Source organism: Prinia subflava, chromosome 4 (genome assembly GCF_021018805.1).
Source record: "Prinia subflava isolate CZ2003 ecotype Zambia chromosome 4, Cam_Psub_1.2, whole genome shotgun sequence".
In the NCBI taxonomy this organism is placed as follows: Eukaryota; Metazoa; Chordata; class Aves; order Passeriformes; family Cisticolidae; genus Prinia; species Prinia subflava.
In genome coordinates this window covers 2542752-2565376 of record NC_086250.1, presented here as the reverse complement: position 1 = coordinate 2565376, position 22625 = coordinate 2542752, and the positions used below count along the sequence as shown (strand labels likewise).

At 43.2% G+C, this 22625-nt stretch overlaps 2 protein-coding genes across 4 annotated transcripts in view; one reads left to right on the top strand and one right to left on the bottom strand.

The window, feature by feature from the left end:
- The window catches only part of PTPRO (protein tyrosine phosphatase receptor type O), a 211244-nt gene extending 192172 nt beyond the window's left edge, over positions 1-19072 (bottom strand). Inside the window, exons 1-4 of the mRNA XM_063395156.1 lie at positions 17717-19072; positions 14587-14702; positions 10737-10792; positions 8327-8624 (exon numbers count right to left, since the gene is read on the bottom strand). The gene's annotated coding sequence lies outside the window, so the exon portion shown is untranslated. The remainder of the gene's footprint in view (positions 1-8326; positions 8625-10736; positions 10793-14586; positions 14703-17716) is intronic.
- The window catches only part of RERG (RAS like estrogen regulated growth inhibitor), an 82831-nt gene that overhangs the window by 17007 nt on the left and 43199 nt on the right, over positions 1-22625 (top strand). The window lies entirely within an intron of this gene.

Below are 22625 nucleotides of genomic sequence, written 5' to 3'. Positions count from 1 at the left end.
TGCTTATGTGCACAGAGTTCTGAAATCCACGTGTGTCTCCACCAACAGTTAATTAGCAGCCAGAAACAATGCATATATTTCAATATTTAACCTTGAAGTCAGGCTGGTGTAAAGGTCCGAGGAAACATCCCAATGTTCTCCAGTGATTGTGTCTCAGAATGAACCACAGTGAGCTGTTGTTGACAGCAAGATACTTTGGTCCTTGTTTTCCAGCATCTCTTCTTAATTCTGCTGGTATTTATTACATAAACTTAAAAAATCTTCAATCAATTTGGAGTTATTCACCATCTCATGCTCAGACACAACGAGAAGGTTCTATTAAGCTCAGAGAAATGTTTAAAGTCATTGTCTTGGGGCAGCTATAGAGGTGCAAAGTGTGGATAAAAGAGAAAATCTCCTGGGAACAGAGTAAAAGAAGGGCAAGGTGGAGAGGAATTCCTGCACTCCTATTTCAGCTATTAAGATTCCTCTGTTTGTGTGTGAGGTTTCAGAACACGCCTGAATAACATCTCCAAACCTCTCTGCATAATCACAGTGGCTGAACACTGCACACCTCCATGGGCTTTCAAATAAAACTGAGATTCTCACAGTGCCTGCTGCCATCAGTCAGGGCTGCAGAAAAGGCAGCAAGTGTCAAAAAACATTCATGAGAAATGACAATACTTTTGTGACTAAGGAAGACTGCATCTGGCTCTCTGCATGATTTTATATCCACTCAGCTCCACAAATCAAAAAGGTTCTGGAGTTAACCTGTTGCAAAGGTCTCCATCAAAGAAAACCAGCCAAGCGGAGCTTGAAGCCTCAGCACAGGCATTAAAAACAAACAAACCAAACTGGCACAAAATTATTGGTTTTCTGATCTAGGACTCCTTTCAGCACACTCACAGCACTATGGGGTAGTTCTTCTTGAGGGTAAACAGAGGAATTGTCTTTTAAAGCCTGTCATCTAGAAACCTCTGCAGCAGGCTGACCACACAAAACAACTCCAGTGGAATGGGGAGCAAACTCTGGGCAGTTGGATTTCATTTGACTGTGATTCTTGAGTTACTGGGTTATCTTTCATTCTGCCTCTGCCTGCCTGCTTTCTTTTGCAAGGGCACTTTACATGGAAGGCACAGTTCTCTGCTGGCTGGGCCACCCATAAGGTGTTCTTTTCCTTTGGAAGCAAAGGTATTCAGCCTTTATAAAACAAGATAATGCACAATACTTATTCAGAAGCCTAATTGTTATATTTCAAGCTAGAGATATTCAAAGTGTTGCAGGTTTGTGGAGTTGGTTTTTGTTTGTTTTGTTGGGAGGCCGGCCTCGTTTGTTTTTGTTTTTTGGTTTTTATTTTTTGGTTCATTGTGGAGGCTTTTTGAGGTTTTATTTCTCTCTCTTTTCTTTTTTTTAATGTCACACAGATTCCTAGGTAAAAAACAACCTTATCTGTCTGTAGCCAAGCAGCAGAAAGATTTGCCTCACTGTAAACAAATACTTGAGCTACACCACTGTGCTATAAAACATCCTTATCAAAACCCCTGTAGGACCAGAGTGTTCTTCAGAGCAGCTCTACCCACCTGAGCACTCAGAATGGATAATTTGAAGTCCCTCAGTTAAAAGGGACATTAAGTCACTGAAGGTGAAGGTGACCACCAAGGCAGGGTGGTTCACTGTGAGGAGCTGAGCTGTTTGTCCCTGTGTGCCAAAGGGGCACAGCCAGCCAGGAAATCATCCAGACTCAGTGCAGTGATCCAATTTCCAACTTCCATCATGCTCCATGCAGAGCAATCCTAGTTTTAGTGCAAGAAGTCCCACATCTCCCAATAGGGGCTGCAAACTGGGAGAATAGAAATTAGAAATAGAATAGAAATAGAATAGAAATAGAATAGAAATAGAATAGAAAAATAGAATAGAAATAGAATAGAAATAGAAGGCTGAGGGTTCTCCCACTCCTTGTGTGGTCTTGGCAAGTCCCAGTCGTTCTCTGCCTCAATTTATCCCCGTCCCTGAAGAACACAGTACCTTTTAATTTCCTGCTTCCTCTTTAATTGTGGCAGGACCCAGCAGAGTGAGAGGGCTCTCTGCACTGTTTGCTAGCAGGCAGGCAGAGGATGTGCAGGAATCAGCTGATGTTTGCATGCAGAGAGTGCCTTGTTTGCAGTGCACCATATGGATTTTACGTCTGGCAGAATCCCACCAGCAGATGCCTGAAGAAGCAACTGCTCATCTCAAGTTTTTATGGGGGAACCTCCCATTTCCCTTACACCACAGCCTCCTCCTTCCCTAACACATGGAAGTTAAGTGTAGCTGTGACTCAGGGGAAATGTTTTCTCCTTAAATTTAAAGAGCTCTCCCTGAGTGCCCTTTCTGGGAGGAGTTTTCTTTGTCACGTTTCTTAGAAACCACTTGCAGAGTTTCCATGTTTCTATAGGCTGTATTTTACATGCAGCAGAAAGCCATTTGCCTGTACTAACGTTATGATTTTGGGGACAGGTTTGCTGATCACCAGGCTTCAAATAAACTCTTTAACAGCCCAGCAGAACAGTTTTGTTCTCCTACTTTCCCACCTGCAAGAAACACTGAGGAAGGTGCAAGGCAGCCCTCATAGGAGGCTTCTTTTTTATTTGGGAATAAAATATTAATATTTATAAATATTAATAAAAAACCTTTTTTTTTTATTTGGGAAAGACGACCCAAACAGCAGCTAGGACAAGGTAAATGATGCAGTGCCCACCTGAATTAGTTTGGGATATCTGTGTCTTATGATGTAGTTGTCATTAAGGAGTAGATGTTTTTGAAAACCAAGAACTTCAAATTTTGTATCTGTCAGAGATTTCTTGTACAACCTCAGGTCAGTCACTTCAATTCTAATGTAATTATTAGACTAGAAGTTTACTTCAAAAAACCCTGGGGGGAATAAATGCTTTTAGACCTTTAAATAGTTGAGTACCACATCAGTGGGAGGCTCCACACATAAGCATCTCAGTTTGTGTTGTAATCGTGTAAAAATGGTTAGGAGTAGATGAGATTTTTTTTTTTTGTGACTGCCCCCTTGGCCTCCACGTTAGTCTATCAATCTACTTTAATGTCAAAATAAATTTCTTGTAAAAGAAAGAGACCATAAAGAGCATATCTGAGAAAAACATTTGGGGGTGTGAATATGTGTAAGGCCCATTTCCCAGGGGAGAAAAAGCCATCAGTCAGAACATTTTAAGCTGAGGAGTTTGTATCTTCACCTGACCCTGCCCCTAACATCTCTGGCAGTATCTCCAAAGTCCAGTGTCCTGTCCATTCATCAGGCATCCAACAGAACTTGTTCTCTGTGTGGAATCTCCAGGACATGAGGATTCAAGGAGCCCTCAGCCCTGGGTGCCAGAGTCCACCACTGGGGTGCCTTCCCTCTGTCCCACAGAACGTGTCCCTGTGCTCCTGCATTCCCTCCCCTCTCACTGCTGAGGCATTTAAACACCACCCACAGCCCCCCAAACCTTTGGTGCCTGACCCAGGGACACACCAGGACCCTGCTGAAAAGCAAAAAGGACATTGTCTTCCAACAGAAGCAGAAGAGAATTCTGCTCTTTATGTGGTGAGGGGCAGGCTTGTGCTCTTGCTTTAAAAGGACTGGAGGTTAGAAAATGTTTCTTAATGGAATGTAGGAGACTCAGCAAGTTGGTTCAAAGAAAATGTTTTTCCTCTCAGTCCATTTTAAACTCTCTCCCTATGTTTTTCCCATTGGCACTGAAGCACAGATCTGAAATAGCTCTCCCCTGTAGACACTTCTGTCCCAAGAACATCTTCATGCATTATCCCAGTGGTACTTTTTAGCCCTTAAATGTGTACCTGAGGCCCTTTTCCTGTGGAAACCAGGAGGGCTGAGACACCAAACCTGCCTGCAAGCATCACGGTGCAGAAGGAATTAAGGATGCAGTAAGAATTAGGGATGCTTCCTCTCAAGAACCCAAATTACAGACAGACACCTAGTCAGAAGTCAATCCAAAGCAAGAAATAAAAAAGCATCCTGCTGTCCCTGTGAGTGTGAAAATTTGCTGTTAACAGATACAGACACCCTGCTCCACACAGTTTAGTTAGGACAGCTTAAGCCAGATGAGAAATTTAAATATGCTGCCTCTGCCTAAGGGCCTTGCTGCAGTGCAAAGGGACTTTGCAGCTATAGGTGTGTCAGAGAAGATGTGCAGAATTTGTTCTGCTAATGGGCAAAGATGAGCAAGCCGAGCCTTAGAAGCACATTGAACCTAATTCATCTGCAGCACATTGCAATGGCAGGCAGATCTGAGGTGAGCACATCCTGCAAAGAACATTCCCAGAGGAAAAGAAAGTTGCTCTGAAATAAGGAGAGAGAGTGTTAATTTGAAGCACAATGGATACTCTGCATAGCTGTCCAGATTTCAAGCCTAGTATTTTATGATTTAGTTGAATTCCTTTTCAGGTATTTGTCCTTGCTCAAAAATGCAGCTCAAACTGTCTATCTTTCATTTCCCACTTCAGGGATTCAGAAATAAAACACAAGCTTACAATATTGCCTGTGTGGTATCAAATGGCTTTTGGAAGTGCCTTATTGAAGTTTCACATCCTGCTTTATAAGCCACCATCACCACACTCACTGTCTGAAGGGCCTTCAGTGCCTTACACAACTTTCCTTACAGCTTCTGCAACAAGATTTGCAGAGTCAAGATAACGAGGCAAAGTTTTTGGTAGCTACAGCTCAGGAATATAGAATTACACACTTAAATATTGCTTCAGGTAATGGCACCAAGATTGTAATGGCTGACACTGAAATGTGTGGAGACTGAACTCAGCAACAGAGGCAGTTCCTTCCCTGAACCTGGTGGGAGATGGTTCTGTGTCAGAAGCAAGGCAAAGGAGCATTGATCCCTCAGACCTTTCACCCCAACTTGCATCTTGTGCTGTCCCTCAGCTCCTCATTCTCTACTAAACACATTGAAGCTGTATGAAGCACACCAAGAGTCCCATTGGGACAGGCTTTGTGTCTTCAGGGAATTCATTTGCTGCTAAACTCCGAGGGCTGTCCATATTTTCTGGCTAGCATGTGGTGTTTGTGTGCAAGGATCAGAATAGCACCCCAGATATTTACTAGATCACACAGATCCACGGGCAGCAAGGAAAGTGGGATTATCACATCCTGAAAAAACTGGGGCTTGTTGTGTATCCCATAGAAACAGCATAACATTTTTCTTGGAGAAGGGCCACTCACAAACGAGTCAAGCCAAAAGTCTAGGAAAACAGCAAAGAAATCCCTGACTAGTTCAGGCCCAAGTGCTGAACCTTCAGTGCAGAACATTTTCTACCTAGGAAGGTTTCTTGGTGCTTTCTACTGACTGCAGCCAGGCACCACCTTTATTTTCACGGCCTCAAGTCCTCCACACCCCTTTAAAACACAGTTTTTCCTAGGAGCTGCATGTTTTTAAGGTCAGACAAGCCAAGGCCAGTCCCTGGTCAGGGCTGCATCCCTTCACCTGGGAGTGTTCTTGCTCTCCTTCACTTGCTGAGTTCCTAAACTCCTGCATATTTCCCTTCCTGCTCATCATTTTCTGGCCTCTCTCTGTCCTTGTCCTCCTTTTCATCCACCCTCACCTCTCACTTTCTAAGGCCTCATTGCTCTGCTTGGCACTTCCCTGTCCAGCAGGCAGGGACAGATGGCACAGCCTAGTCAGCCCCAGAGGGGAGGATCAAAATAAAAAGTGTTGCCTTGGTCTAGCAGAGCTGCATCTCTGATGCCTGGTGAGGTGTAGGCTGAAAATGTCATTCTCTGCATTGTGGCTGCCAGGAGGAAGCTGATTTTTGAGATGTGGTTTGCAGCACAGCTCCTGATTTCTGGACAAGTCCTTTCCCAGAGCAAGGAGCTCTATAAAGGAAACATTCTCACAAAAGTGCAGGTGATCCACAGCATGTGAATGCACACATGATCTCCAGAATGGGAAATAAAGTGACCTCTTTTCCATCAGCTGAACAAAACTAAGTTTTTTAAAAAAATCAAGGCAATTAAAAAAAAAAAAAAAAGAAAGAAAGAAAAGCAGCTGAAGGCCCATGTGCTCATAATTTACATTATTCCATTATTATTATTATTTGAGTACCATATATAGAGATTAGCTTCTATTTGCTATAACCCAGGTTGTGTGGCTGAAGCTGAATATAATTTAGATCCCATCAGGTATTTCCCATCCTTTGCAGTGCCCAAGCTGCACCAATGATCCTTGGGGCCCCTTCCAACTGAGCAAGTTCTGTGATTGAGTGGTGAGAGTGAACCTGGCCATAAATTGGATTCTCAGCTTGTTCTCCAGAACACGTAGGAAAGGCATTGTGAAACAAATCATAAAAGGCTCTTTGGATATCAATAAAATAAGCTAGGAGCAGAGCTGGATAAAATATAGAAAATGCCTGGCTCACATGGTGGGAGGAGCCTTTGAAGTAGGAAAAAACCCCTCAAAGATCTGCTCAGACAGGGCTCACATCAGCCTTGTGTGTGTGACATAAAAGAGGGGTGTGGGCAGGGTCTGACTGCAGCCCCAACCCCTCACAGGGTGCTCTGAGCTGCTCTCCCCTCTCCAGGCAAGAAACACGTGCTGGATTTAACAATTCTCACCTCAACACTGCACAGTTTGCATGCAGGGAGCACTCAATGCACAGCTCTGCTACAAAACTGACACTTTCTGCATAAAAGGCATCTTTCAAGAGCAGGGTTTTCACTAAATTGAGTTCAAATGGGCTGCTTTGCTTCATTTAGACTAAATACAGAAAACCAAATTCCTCTAGCCCAGAAGCTGACCATGGATCTCAAAATTTTAAAATAATTTAAAATTCTCTACAAATATTTCATGTTCACATATATTTTGATCCCCAGGACAAGCATATCTTCTAAAACTCATTGCAACTGTAAAAACCAAACATTCAAAACCTGTAACACCACTCACTTCTGCTCTACAACAAAATAAAAACAAAGCAACCCTCCAAAAAGCCCCCAAAGCCCTTCAAGAAATCGCTATCATCTAAAACTTATTGCAAGTGTAAAAAACAAACATGTAACACCACTCACTCCTACTCCACAAAAAAACTAAAACACAAAAAACAAAACAAAACAAACAAAAAAAACCCACCACCCCCCCTAAAAAAAACCCACCAAAGCCTTCCAAGAAAATAAAATCATTGTCCTAATAAAAGGAAAAACACAGAGGCAGCTAGAGAACCTTAGCTTGTTTAGTTGTGTTCTTGAGCAGACACCACTAATTAAAAACAAAATTGGTGACATTTTGTATCTCACCACATCAGAAGGACGAACACAGGAGTGTTCACAGAAACGGGCTGGCAGCCTCAGAGGCCACAGTTCAGGATTTATTTATTACACTGCCACAGGATAAAATGGGAGACACAAGTAACCCAGTGGCAGTGTTTGAAAGGGATAGGTGTGAATTAAAGCTTGAGAGGGGATTTTTCCAGACAAAGCATCTCATCCCAAGGCCTGTGTACCAGAGCTGTGTGCAAGGAGCTGCAGCTCCATGCCCAGGGACACACAGAGATCTGATCCCCTCTTTTAAACTCATTTTTAACAGCATTATCCTGATTCCTCAAGTGGGCACCAGAAGGGCATTCACAGCTCTGCCCTCTCCCATTTCAAGCTCCTTGACCCAGGATAAAACTCCCTAGTGAGCCCCACAGCAGCAGATTTTGGAGCTCCACAAAAGGCCTGTTATTTTCAGCACACTCTGTTTCCAGCTCCACAAGTTAACCATAAACTAATTTTCTTACTTAAATAAGTCGTGGTTCATTTTTGCCTCTGTTTAAAATTTTGTGCAGGATGAAATGTTAAAGCTGACAAGCTTGAAGTGAAATATCAGAACATTCCTTGACCTTGTCATCACCATTTGCTTTTTTGCTGTTCTGTGCAATGAAAATATTTTATTTTAAAAAACAGCATATTCCCATGAAACTTGTTGATTTTCATGAATTGGCATTTTCCAAAAGGGGAAAAAAATAAAAAGAAAACAGCTAGCTGGAAAATTTTCAAGTAGCTCTCTACACAAGAAATGCAAAGCAGAAAAATTGCCCCAGCCAGTCCAGCTTGAATTCCCCAAGAGTTTCTGATTTGCTCCTTTGTGGCCAGAAGACAGAGCCTTCCCTGAATTCCCTCCTGCAAGACTGTAAAAATCGTTCTCACTGCTTTTTGAGTTGCTTTACACTACCACAAATCCACATGTGTGCTACATTAACACAGTGAGCAGTGGGCAGACATGAAAATCCAGACACAAAAATCAGAGTTTGCTCCAGAAACATCCACAAACAGTCACTGCTTTCTGTGCAGGGCTCTTACCTTTGTCGTGTGGCTCCTTCCCATCCTTCTGGTGGTGCACTCCACTCCCCAAAGTGCATTTCCTTCTGAGCTCAGAGTGCCCTGAGCAGTCCCAGGGCTTGCAGTTCCAAGGGAGGGCTGCAATCAGCTCCTCTCCATCACTGCCACAGCCTGCACTTCCCATCGGGGCTGCTCCTGTGCAGGGGGTGATGGAGAAACAGGGGCAGGGCAGGAAAGGTGTCAGAGCTCTCAGCAGCTCCCTGCCTGCTCTCCTGGCTTGGCAGGTGGCTCTGGAATGAAGCTGATGGAGGGAGAAACCCTGGAAAAATAGATTTCAAGGTTTTAGTATATAGCAATATATATGGGGCAGTATAGAGGTTAAAGTGTGTTGTCTAAGTCCTTCTCCTTCACCTTCTTCTTCAAGAATTTGGTTGTTTTTTTCTTATTGGGTGAAAGGGTCCACACTGCAGGCTTTGGGGGACCAGTTATTGGGTCAAAAGTATAAATAATATAGGTGTCAGCTCATTATTGGGTAATTAGCTCTTAAAAGACCTTGGAAAGAGTTAGACTAACTCCATTTTCTACCTTGTTAGAGCTCACAACTCATGAGACTGTGCTGTAGATAAAAATTAATAAACACTGAATCCAAACATGAAACTGCGACTCCTGTGCTTTAATCCTGGCTCTAACACGAAGAAAAGAGGATAAAAAACCCACAGGAGCAGACACCGTGCTCTAAACATGCATCACTCTTCACAATCCAAGCCTGTTAAAAGAGTAAAATACCAGCAAAACTGAGTGTGGAACGGTTTGGGGGAGAGTGTTGGCAGTACAAATAATTTTGACATGTGCAGCAGCCTGCTTCCAGCTACTGAAATTGAGAATAATACACCTGAGTGGTCAGCCAGAGCCCAGAGTGCATTCCTACATCCCAAGAAAATCAGCAAGCCCTGAAGTTACTGTGGTGCTGAAATAGAGTTTTTAAAGCCACGGTTTAATTATTCACTCTTGATGAGGAAAAATGTTTGTCTAAGCATAAATTTTCAAAATTACAAGCCATGATCTGTAAATAAAAGCTTTCCTTTCATGATTTACAGCTACATTTGATACTGGCCTTGCTAATGATGTGATGTTTCTGTCTGGGTAATTTATGAGTTATCCAGCAAAAGCACAATATTTCAGCTTTTAATAGCTGAAGGGGAGTTTATTGGGAGAGTTTATCAAACTGCACTTCCCCAGAGTAAGGAGGAATCCTTTCTTTATGACACCACACAGGTTGGATCAGGACTGGGCACTATCAGCCTACTATGCAGTACTGCAGATTTGAGAAGTTTTTATATATCAAAAACTTGCCAGTGTTCAGCTTCAGTTTTTCATGAATCTGGATGGTTTCATTCCCATTTCTCCTTTGTGCAGATGGGAATGGTGGAACATTTCCAAGACAGAGATGAAGTAGTCTTCCCATCACTGTGGCTTTTTTTTTTTATTATTTTTAATTAGATTTGGTATCTCTGTGCTCAGCCTTGTACAAAGGGTCACCAAATGTCCTCTGCAATGTTTTTGTCCTGTATCATTGCACCAGGAGCTGTGCTGAACTGAGGCCACCACATGTCCCAGCATATTTCACCTTTTGGAACTCTCAGAAAGGAGATGGCTGATAAATCTCAGCTTGTTTCTCCAAAACCAGAGAAATAAAAAGGAACTGTTTTGCAACTATCTGGTTATAAAACTGTTCTCTTGTGTAAGGGATTTTGCTGTTAGAATGGTATCCCAAACTTTCACATGACTTGGTTAGGACAGAACACAAAAATCTATTTTGATTGTATTTCTCAAAGGTTTCAGAACATCCTAAAATAGTTTGGGAGCTTTGCAGGAATACATTTTATAATGAGATTTGTGGGACTCTTTGCTTCTGCTTAAACTGGAGTGCAGAGGGAAAAAACCCCAAACAATGTTTAAGCAGAGTTTGCTAAGACTGCCATAGGTCTGATCTGAGATGGGAATAGAGTTTTGTTTCATCTGTACTGTCATGGTATGTATTAGTGAGAAAGTATCCGAAATGTTCTTTGTGTTTGCTCTTCTAATCTCACATTATCTTACTGTAGTCCACTGTTTTTACACTGTAATTCTACCTCTGAGAAATTGAGAGGTTGAGATTTAATTACACAAGAAGCACAAGTCTAATTGGTAAGGGAAAAGCAATAAGGGGAGGTACTTCTGGAAAAGTGTGAACAGTCACCAAAAAAAAAAGTGGAATGAGAAAATATGTGAACCTAAATATTTCATTTCACTGTTGTCCTTGTGATCCTGGTTTCCTAAGGAAACTTCTTTTTTCCCCATCATTCCACCTTGCTCTATTTAGCCGTCTGTCTCTTACTCTAATTATTTGCTGACCAAACTGCATCCAAATTTGACAAAGAGAGATGCTTACCTGAAGCATTTTGTGTCCTGATAGAGCATGTACAGCCCTAGTTGTAGAAATTGGCTCTGCAAACACAGACCAAGAGCAAAGATTAGTGAGTGGTCTCACAGGGCACAATAATGCTTAGAAAATCTCTCTAGAGTAAAACACATCCAGACATACAAACTGCTGTTGCCATCCCACATTGATTCATGTTTGTAATGCAAGAAGTGACAAAGAGCTTCACTCCACGGATGAGTCTAGGGACAGTTCTTCATCACTCATCACATTCCCAAAGTGGACCAAAAAGAATTAGAGGACTTCACTTGAAATGGTTTTTAAGTGCTGGATTCAGCTGCAGCCCCAGCCCTGAGTTTCTATGCCAAGGCAGATCCTCTGTTGCAGAACTGTGGTTAATTATTCATGGCCCATGAACTGCAATGGAAGCAGACCTGGGGATGTGAGAATTTATGCTTGTAAGTCAAATTCAGCAGCACTGAGCAGGTGCAGCCTCAGCAATTTGAGGGAAATAAGTTCTCCAGTAAAACCAGGCCACTGTTTAGGGTGCAGGTGGCAGCAGGTCATGGAAGAAATGGATGTGGCTCATTTGCTTTCTGTAGCAGTTTAATGTAGTGTGCAGATAAATGCTGTGTATTTACTACAACTTTTGCTTTACTACAGCTGTTCCTTCTGGAATTGAGTGCTTGCAGGCCACGGTAACAGCTGCTGTACAGGGAGTGTCCTTCAATGGTTCTCAAATGCTGTAACTGCTGAGAGCACAGAGTGCTGAAGGTCTCTGACCCTGTCAGGTGAATGCCATCGCACAATATCGAGCTGCTGAGAAAACACTGCAGTCCTTTCTGCAGGAGAAATGAAATATTTAGTCCCACTAAATGAAAGATTTAGTCCCTACATCACCGTGGGGCACAGCAGGAGCACAAAGGGAAGCAGAGCTCTGCTCTCAGCGTGGTTCTGCACTGGCTCCCAGCTTTGGCACATTTGCCACTGAGAACAAGTTGTTTCACTTTCCCCTGAAATGTATCTGGCTTAGGGGGAAGGTGTGGATTCCTTTTCATAGCACAAAGTAGCTGTGACTTTTTCTGGACAGAAAATGAAGGGCTCCTGTGGCCAGCCCAGGTTCTAGGGAGGAGGCTGGCAGGATGGAGGTGCCTGGGTGTGCCAGGAGCAGCACAGCTCCTCTCTGCTGCCAGGGTGCCCACCTGCCCTGCTCTGCCTTGGAACTCTGATCCTTGGCAACCTCCTGCTTCCACCCTTCTCATCTGTGGAACGGGGGCTTGCAGTGTTCCCTCCACCTCCAGGCCTGCTGCAAAGCTCTGAGGCACAAGATGTTACAGAGGCCTAAAAATGTCATGGCTGCTAAAATTCAGAGAGCATTCGGATCAGAAAAAAGCCAGTGAGAGGCATCTGGAATCTATCCCAGATCCAGCATTCATTTCCAGTTAGACTTTGTCACCTGGGTGGCAATGAGTCAACGAGAGGAGAACTTCCATTTCACATGTGCTCCACTAGGCACTGCATTATTGTTTGTAACACAAGTAGGTGCTGGATAATATTCCAAATAGCACTGCTTTGTACTTTTGTACCTCTGGCAATGGTGTTAAGTGCAGAAATATTGCAGTTCTGCATTGAAAGGTGATTCTGTTCAAGAGAAAATTTAGATGGTTTGAATTTTGGTAATATTCTGACAAGAGACATGTTTTAAAATCCTCTATAAAAAGAAAAAGACATGGGGCTAGGGCTCAGAATCAGACACCTTGGCTCTCTTCCCCAGAGGCAGTGCAATGCCAAGAGCCCTAAGAATCCCAGCCTTTGTGCTGAGTGATCCCAAAGCTTCCTGGGTTGTGAAGAAAAAACTGTCAAAACCAAACCATCTCTTCAAAATGTTTCAACTTTGACAAATAAGCAAATGTTATTAGGAAAAAAAAAAAGTAAAAATACCAAACCAAACCCTCCTGGAATTTTTCTCAGCCATGCTAGTACACATTGAAGTGCAGTGGCTGCAGCTAAGCAAACAGGAAAGCGTGCCCTGCTGTCTAACAGTGCAGTGCAAAGTAGAGACTGGATGAGAGGTGTGTTGGACCACAGCAGCCAGGAGAGTTCTGGATCTCCAAATAGCACCACGTAAATAATGAGGCACAAAAAGACAGTGCCTCTTTATGAGCTGAACCCTGTTTTGCCCTGCTGGTGGTGGAGGCTGAGGCTGTGGTGAGGCCATCCAGGAGAGCAAACTGGAGCCCGCTGTTGGCCAAAACAAATAAATAATGACTTTGGGAAGAACGCACGTCTGTTCCCTCCTTTGGGCTGGCAAAACCATCACTGGTGTCCCAGTGCCTCCCTCATTGACAGAATTAGCCCTGGGGATGATTATGGCTGTCGTGGAGGGCTCTGGGTGCTGCAGCTCTATCCTGAGGAGTTATTCCATCCCCGTTGCTGGGATACCATCACATTATGGGAGTGCTCATGGTAGAGATACTGCCTGGAGGGGCTGTGGGCAAAAGTAGAAATGTCTTCCCCACCTACCCTTGGTGTTCAGTGTGATGTAGTTACTGCTCCCTCCTTCTAGGCTGGCTGTACATCCCAGCCAGCTGTGGAGAAGGCAGCTCCCCCTGGGCACTGCACTCCCTCCCTCCCTGCAGGGCTGGGGACACAAACCTTGGCCCTTGCAGTCATCAGTGCAGCTCCACTCATGTCCCCAGTCACCTGCAGTGGTTCACTTTCCTCTGTGGCCAAAGCACCCCTGTGTGCCACCACAGCCCATGCCCTGGGTGTTCTGCACCCAAATCACCATCCAGGGCTGCAGGGAGCAGCAGCATTGTCTGCTCTGCCTGCCTAATCTATATTTCTCCTCTTCCCATTTCGTTATTTGCTTTGGGATTCATGTTTGAAGAGCTCTGACTCACTCTACTCGTGCTCCTACTGCTTAACATTAAAATAGGAAAGCTTCTCTCTCTACACCCTCCACCTCCCATTTTTCTAATACGTTGCCTTCTGAAGCCCTACAACACCTTATAAATGTTTCACCAGAAGGGAGCTGACAGAGAATTCCCACCTGTCACATTACCACAGCCTGGTTGGAAATGCTTTTAAAAATTAAGATATTGTATGGAGGGAGGGAGTGGACAAGGAGCTGCCTCCATGACAAGGAAAAGGAGGGATAACAGGAAGCTGTGAGATATTACTGCCTTGGGTTTGAGGAGAACCCAAGGAGAACTGCTGCTTTTACAGAGGATGAGCAACCACCACTCTCTACCTGTGACTGTGCCTGTGCCTTCTTGCTCTGGACCCCTAAAAACCGAGACACTTCTTTAGAAGTAAAAGATAGGGTGCTTAACAATTGGCAGAGCTTAAACAGAAATACTTGAAAATTAGCTCTGTGTACATTCTCCGAGTGGGGGAGGATTGTGTGTGTTAACAGTGAGTTTTTTGTACAGTCTCTCCTCTGTGCCACCAAAACCACTGCTTTGGGCATGGCTGTGGAGGGTTCTCAGCCCCAGTGTGGCTGCTTCATGTGGAACAGGGGGTTCAGATCTCACCAAGCCAGCACTGCATAAGCTCAGGAAGGAAAGGAGAGCAGAACAGCTGAGCTGTGTGTGTGCTCAGAGTGATTAACCTCTTCTGCTGGCAAGGCTTTGTGGCTCTGCCTCTGCTGCTACACAAAATACAGACTGATTCCTAGCCCTGAGTTCTCCCTCCTCAAAGTTAACTCCACTCGAGCCCAGTTTGTCTCAGAGGCAGCTGCTTAGCACAGTCCAAAAGGAGGATGGAGCAACCTGATGAGTGAACGGTGTGAATGACTGAGGCTATTTCCCACTCCTGCTCTCTTCCCCTGGGTTGTTCAGCAGTGTATATGTGTGCTTACCAGTCTGATCTCTGGGCTTCTTTCTTTGTGGTGCTGTCCTGAGCAGGAGTGACCTGCAGTCACTTCATGGGCTCACAGAGTGGCAGTGGATGAAGCTTCATCACATTGTGTTCAAGCTGTAAGCCAGAGACAGCAAAAGACAGCAATTAGTGCAGGGGAAAAAAAGAAACCACAAAAAAAGGCAAACTACCTTTTCCCTTTGTAGGAATGCTTTAACTGTGAGATGTAAGCACAGCTAGCACATCCGTGTGTCTCAGTTCCACCGCGTAGGAGGAGGGCAAAGTGTTCCTTTGCAGCTTTCCAGGAACTCGCCTGCCTCTGCCCCCTCCCCGTGCCTCACCAGCAGCTCTGCCACCACGCAGGGTGCTGCTGAGCTGGTGTGCAGCCCGTGCCCACCTCCCAGCCCGTGCCCGTGTCCCAGCCCGTGCTCACATCCGAGCCCGTGCCCACATCCCAGCCCGTGCCCACATCCCAGCCTGTGCCCACATCCCAGCCCGTGCTCACGTCCCAGCCTGTGCCCACATCCCAGCCCGTGCCCACATCCCAGCCTGTGCCCACATCCCAGCCTGTGCCCACGGCTCTCCTGCAGCTCCCAGGACATCCCTGCTCAGAGATGGGTGCCTCGACAGCCCAGACCCTGCTCTCATCCCCCCCTGGGCACCAATGTCCCACTGCTCCAGCCCTGGCTGCAGCTGCCAGTTTGTCTCCTTCAAAGCAGTGAGAACCTCGCAGAAGAGCTCAGCCTCCCACTCTGACAGGCAGACTTCACAAGGAAATCACCTCTGCTTTAGGCACCAAAATGTTGCTAGGTAGATGTTGCTTTTTATCTTCTTTTTTTGCCAGGGTCAGGATTAAATGCTAGGTATTCCTTGTTTGGACTCAGATGTTTATTAATTCTTATCTCTGTTACAGTCTCACACACCGTCAGTTCTACTGCACTTCTGGCTAACAAACTAAAAATGGAGCCCCATCTGTCTCTACAAGGCTTTTTAAGGATAAACTGTCCAATTAAGAAATGACACCTGAATTATTTTAACCCAATAACCAACCACCCATGGCCTGCAATGAGGACTTTTTTATCCAATTACAAAATATCACCCAGACCCATGGAGAAGAAGGTGAAAAAGAAGGACTGGCCTCTGCCCTAAATCCTTCATCTTGCTATATATTATATATATTACTGTATTCTAAACCCTTAAACTCTAAGTTTTGCACCTTGTGATATCACACACTTCTATTCAAACTCCACACCCACAATCCCAGTGCTGTCACTCAATTTTGGGAGCCTTCTCCAAGCCCTCAGGTCAGTGCAGTGTTTGCTTGGGGGTCAGTGCCTGCCAGCACAGAAAGTCTGGAATTCTCAGTCCCAGGGTTCCAACAGGTAGAGAAGAAGCTTTGCACACAGAGTCCTCAATTTCTCACACAATCTGGGCAGCAGACACTGCTGCTGGGTTGTTGGAAACTTTGAAAAATTTGCACCTTCTTTAAGAAACTGAAAGAGAACTCCGTTTTTCAGAAAATCTGGCTCCAATTTAGGTGTTGAGCACTCGAAAATTTGAGTCTGAGCTCTGTGAAAAATCTGGCATCTAACAAAGGAGTGCTGTGAGGATAGAGTAATTAATGTGAGATCCTGGGGTAACAGTGTTGACAGGCCTGCTAAACTTTGTAAAGAAGAGAGGAAGAGTTGCATGTGTTGAAATTTCAGGGAAAATACCTAGTAGGTGAGAAATTATGACCTACTGTGGATCTGCCACCACATAAGGAAAACCACACTGAGTTCCCCCAGAGCTGAATTCTGCCACTGGCAGAATGAATTCTGCTGCCAGAGACAGATATGATACTATTGGCACACGATTTTAGAAGCTTTAAAACATTGAAGTACAGGCTTTCAGTGAAGTAGAGAAACACAGTCTATCTTTAATCCTGGCTTCCTAGCCAAGCAGTGCAAAGAGTGTTTGCAAGCTGTTGCTGTGTTGCTATTAGTTTCAAGCAGAAAATTTATTGTCAGGTGGACTTAAATTTTCCAGATGACAGTAATATCCCTGCAGGAAACGAGAAGGAGATGTAGCAATGTCCTTGAAACTGCTGAGGGGACAAGTTTTGTAAAGGAATTATGCAGATATGATAATTGTGTGTTTTCCTTTCTAACTGTGTGAAAGGAAAATAAAAGCATCTGGGGGATGCCTGTTGTTGTGCAGGTGCACTGGTGCAACATTTGCTTTGTGGAGAGTGTTTGAGCCTGCCAAGGGACCTCAGTGTTCCTCTCAGGGACAGCCAGGGAACTCTGGTTTGCAGGAGAAACAGAAAGGGCCTCACTTCTGCTGGAGTTCTTTCATTTCTGGTAGCTTCTCAAACACAGCTGGAGGGCAAGGCTGCAACTGCGTGGGGCAGCCACCCCTTCAGCAGCTCAGCAACATTTATCATGTTCATTTATCATGTTCATTTATCATTTATCATGTTCCAGGACCTTCCACCTCAGTCCTGTCGGGAGCTCAGCAGCCACAGAGACACAATTCTGAGGAGTTCAACAGAGCTGCTCTGCTTCCAACCAGCAGAGAGAGCAGCCAAGTAGATAATCCTTTTGCAGATGCACTGGTTATTTGTTATGGTCTATAGACTATATGGAGTACACAGACTATATATATATATTCACATATATACATGCACAGCACAATATTCCGAGGGCAGTGGGAACAAGCAGGTTTGGCATTTGTTAGCTGTCTTGCCTCTCTTCTCAACATTTCTTTCATAAGATTTCTCCTTTGCCCTTGGGATACTTAACTCTCTCACCTGCTCTGCCAATTTAAAAACTAAAAAAAAACCTAAAAAAAAAAACCACCTAAAAAAAAAACCCTAAAAAAAAAAAGTGGGAAAATTAAATGATTTCTGGAATGTGTCAGCAACAACTAGAATCTCTTGGGACCACCTTTGACATACAGGAACAATAAGTTTGAGAGAGGAAATTGGTTTCCCCATGGCTGATGGTTTTCCTGCACTGGTTTACCCCACTCCCACCGTGTTGAGCTATCGAATGCTCAATTAGTATTCCCCAAAGTGTCAAATGAATTGAGCCAACTCCAGAAATTCTTCACTGTAGTATCATTTTCCAGGCTCTGAGAAAAGGACCTACTGTTTCACTGAGTGCAGCAAACAAGTTCTCCCCTTCTCAGCCCCGTGCTGTTTTGCTTTTTTTAAACATGGTTCAAGGACACCTGCAAAAATAAACAGGAATGGCAAATTATTGCCTCCAGAATGCGTGGAGAACCTCAGCAAACTAGTTTCTAAATAGATAGGCAGATGGATATAGTGACCACAGTATCTGGAAGTGTTTTGGTTTGGTTGTGTTTTGCTTTGGGCAGTTGCTATAATACCCTGTGTGGTTCTGACAGGGGTAATGGATTCCCAAAGTGCACAGGGCCAGCTCCATTTTCAGCTGCAGGCCAAAAATGATGCTGCCAAGCCCAGGGACTCAGAAATCATGACCTATATTTCACCTCAAATGAAGGCATTTCTTCACAAGCTGATGGAACCGGGCTTGTAACTTAAAAAAAAAAAATAGAAAGCATTGATTTATTTCATATTTATATTTTTGAGTCTTTGTAATGCATTTGGTTACACTTCCATCTCATCTTTATATCCAAGACTCATAAATTTCTTGCTTAGTAATAAAAACAGGGACCATAGTGTGACTCAAGTTTCAAAGCAAAAGCTTTCACTAGAATAGAAGAAATAGCAGAAGTTAGAAATTAACTTTTCAGGCTCAAGGGGGGTCCAAGGATAACTGGTTCTGGTTCAGCCCAGTGCACATTCCCAGAAAGTTCCATCTCAGCTTGAATCACTCCCTAAGGTACTCAGTGTAACAGACTCTGCAAATCTTATTTGCATTAACTTTGTTAGGTTGGTTTATTGCAGTCATCTTGATCCAGCCCTTGCTAGGGATGTTGGCCTCCTTTCTCTTGGCCAGGCTTGTTTTTGTGGTCAGAAGAAGCAGATAAATAAAAATAAGATATAGCTATGCCTGGTGCTGGACACAGCTGAGTGCATCATGCACCAAGATGCTCAGAAGAATGACAAAGCAGAATTTACCTAAACTTTAAACCTCAAATCACAGCTGGATTTTAACCTGAAGTACCAAGGGGATTTGCAACAAATTTTCTATTTATTCTGAAGTGAGTTTTAGTATTTTGGTGCTTTGCAGTGAGACTGAAGATAGTTTTTTGAGAATTGAAATACTCAGCCTTGGGCAAATAATAAAGAGCCAGCCTTCCCAGTTCAGCCAGGGACTCTTTATGAGAAAACTGCATGCACAGGGAAGTATCAAAGAGGATCTACTTGGAAAATGATTCAGGAGAAGAAGTGAGCAAAGAGAGACAGGGGCAGAGAGAGACAATGGCTCAAGATGTAAATACCCTCTGTTAGTCCCTGAGCTCTGACAGACACGGGGCAGTTTAATAATTGATAGTTTTCATGATGGGGTGGAAAAAATACTTATGATATTATGCTAGGGTGGCATAATATCATAAGTATATACAGTATATACCATAAATATGTAAGTATATATATAGTATATATCATAAGTATATAAGAATATTTGTATATGTATTTGACATGCACACAAAGACTTGTTCCTTAGCAGAAAAAAATGTTACTGGGTTTGCTGCTATATCAAGAGCTTTACTACACTGACCTCAGCACATACACAATGTTTCCTAAAGTAATATCTCTCTTCTGATTTCCCTCCTTTCCTATTTTCATTTGGAAACTACGTAGTCAATAAATAAAACATTGAATAGGCTCCTAAACAGAAACAAGCATCAAATCAAAGAGGAGAGTGGGTGAACAAAGGGGTGGCAAAAAAGGGGAAGACTGGAATTAAAGCTGCACAGAAATTTCTTCAATTTAGAATAATTTTCATAGCTTTTCCTCAGCCTATGATGAGTTTAGCTATGCAGCTAGAAGAAATGTTGTGTAAACCAGAGCATCTGAAACAATCAAGCACACAATAGATCATTTGTAGTCTCACAGCAATGAAAGGAAGTTGCCATAAATAAGTCCCTAACAGGCCTGAATTGCTATTAGGGCACGACCACAATCTGACTAAATATGGAGTGTAAATCCAGGGATTTTAATTGGAGGGATCACCCAAAATGTTTAATTGAATAATGAAAGAATCAATTACCATCTCAATTTTCCCATGCTGCACTACCATCCCTGCAGAGTTTAAAACACGTTGAGGGTACTTGAACACAAGTTGTTGAATTTGCCCTGGGCAGCCTGGACTGTAGCTATCCATAAGGAAAAAAACCCTTGAAATGGAGATTTCAGCCTGTTTCTCATGTCTCCATGGGACTTGCCCTGCAGAAGCCACCAAGAAGCAGCCAGGCAGTGGAGGCTCATGTTTTCCACACGCTCTGGAGCTGCAGGGATTAAAGCCTCTGGTAAAAAGCTTTGTGTCCCTTTGTCAGCAGCACCTCAGCTTTTGTGTGCTGGTGACAGGAGGACTGCCTGGTGTGAGGAACTGCATTCCCACACAAAATCTTAAACCTGAAATCTTAATTTAATTTTGTTTTTCCTCTAGGACTTCTTTACAGTTCCAGGACTTTTGGTGTGATTTATGCCCTGTTACTTGACTTTATTACACAAGATGCCACTATTTATGTTAATAGAGGAAAAATGCCTTTAAAATGCCTTCCAATATATTCCCCTTGAAATACAGGAAGATTACAGCTGCTGCAATAAACTCATAATCTCTGAATGTTAGAATGGAAACGTTTGACATTAACAGGCTGCTTTTAGAAATGAAATATCTGCAGCAAGGACATGGAGAACTTACAACTGACGTCTGGTTGTGACTGCATTTGAACTCTGTGGGCTATTTGAGATTCAGAGGGGGGAAATGTTAACTTTTCACACATGCCTCAACACTTCTTGATGTCAACCAGAACCAGAGGCAGCAGAATTCCTTGGGAGAACACTGCTCCCATGTCAGCTTGGAGCTGGCAGGAGCCGAGGGGAATGTGAAATCTTGTGAGAAACTCTGATTCTTCCCATTTTCCAGTCCCAATGACTCCCATGGAAAATGAATGCACGGAGAGATTTATATCCCAAGTGCAGCACAACGTTTAAAAATCTGGAATGGTATTATAGGACAGCTTTGGGAATAGTTGGGTTTGAATCGGCCCCAAGTTTGTGACATCCCCTGGTTAAAAATGTGGCTTGAAAGGGGTAAACCATCCTGCAGCCCTTAGTGCACAAAATTCCATCACTTTTGGAGCATGGAGTGCTCGTGCTGCTGTGAAGAAGGAAATGACAGTGAGGTGAAAAGAGCTGGTCTCTGAGCAGCTTCTCTGCTCTGCCACAGCACTCCTGTGCCAGCTAGGATTTCACCAGCTTCTCTCACTGCAAATCTGATGCATGGAGCAGAGACTAAGGCTGGGTTCAGAAAAATCTTGAAATTTGAAAATTAAATTATTAGAGTGATCTGTAGGTCTAACTACTGCTAGCAATCCTTTGGGCTTAAATAAGATGAGGCCCATGTTTGTACCCATGAAACTCCTGCTGAACTCTGCTGGCATTGACTAATTGTTCAAAATAAATTACCTCTGCCAGCTCTGAATTCCTTCTGCTAAGAATCTAGATCCTTTTGATATACACAGGGTTATTTAAATCATCCTTTGAAAAACAGACGTCACAGGGTGGGTCTGAGCGTGACCTCCACTTTTGGGCTGGGGAGGCCTTGTCATTACAGACAAATTTATCTGCTGGGCAGGTTTTAATTCATATCCTAGGCATTAATTGCACAATGAATTGCACAGCAAAAATGGTGCCTTTCCCTCATTCTGGAATACTCAACTAGGAGGAAATCAGCCTCAGAGGGGTTGTACAGCCTGAGGGAAAAATCACAGATACAATCCTGCCTATGTCAAGGGAAACAAACAAAAACAAAACCCCAAACAACCCCAATCTGCTTTAGTAATAGCAATAATTTGCTAATTTTTAATAAAGGAATCATTTTAGTGCTTAGCTTATGAATGTATTCCATTCCAGAATGGATATCCAAACTGGAACACACCACAGACTAGCCCAGTTAAAGGAAAAATTGTACATTCTTATCATCTCTTCACATTTCCATCCAGTTAAAATAACAATATTAGGCCAGCCTCTAGTTGAAACAAGGTCAGAGTGGTTTCAAAGAAATCAATAAAATTCATGTGCAGGTTTCTATGTAACTGAAAGCAGAACTTGATCCATTAAGTATTAAATGAGCACACTTAAAATAGGAAATATCAGACTCCAAGCACATATATCATCAATTCAAATTAGATTTTACCTCTTGGAGCCTCCCAGCACAGAAACTCATTCATTATCACCAATCCTCAGAAAAGAACTGAGATCTTGGAAAAATAATACATGATCATGTACCTAAAGATTGTATAATAGACTCAAAGTAATTAAATTAAGATATAATGGACAATCTGAGTGCTAAATACTTAGAGCTTGTTCTCTTACCAGCTTAGCAAGCATATTGGTAACACAGAAAATTAATTGGGAGTCTGTTACAACTAATATTAAAAAATGGTTGTCCCATTAATTTTATGAACCTAAACATTTACATTATATTTCATGTAAATAAACATTTTATATGCAAAAGGTGTGGAAATATAGGCACAGCAAGTTTGAAGATAGCTTGGTGGGTCATTGAGCCAAATATTTCATCCTTAATGCCCTAGGAGGTGCTTGCCTTCTGTGTGAATAATGTATTAAAAGAAAAATTGCCTCATCCATAAATTGTTTTCTATTTTAGATTGGCAAATATGTACAGTCTATCAAGAAGACATTGCACTGTAGAAATCAATAGCAGCCTGCTTTGATAAAGTGAAAATAGAAGAGATTAGGAACATGAAAAACATCAGGAAGTGCCAAAGCTGCTTCTTCAGTCAAAAATTATTCCCTGTTTTAGGTTAAAAAGGAAGAGGGAGATTGCCTCAACTCTTCCCGTGTGTGTCATAGCATTTTTAAGGTATAAAGGTGTATATTAA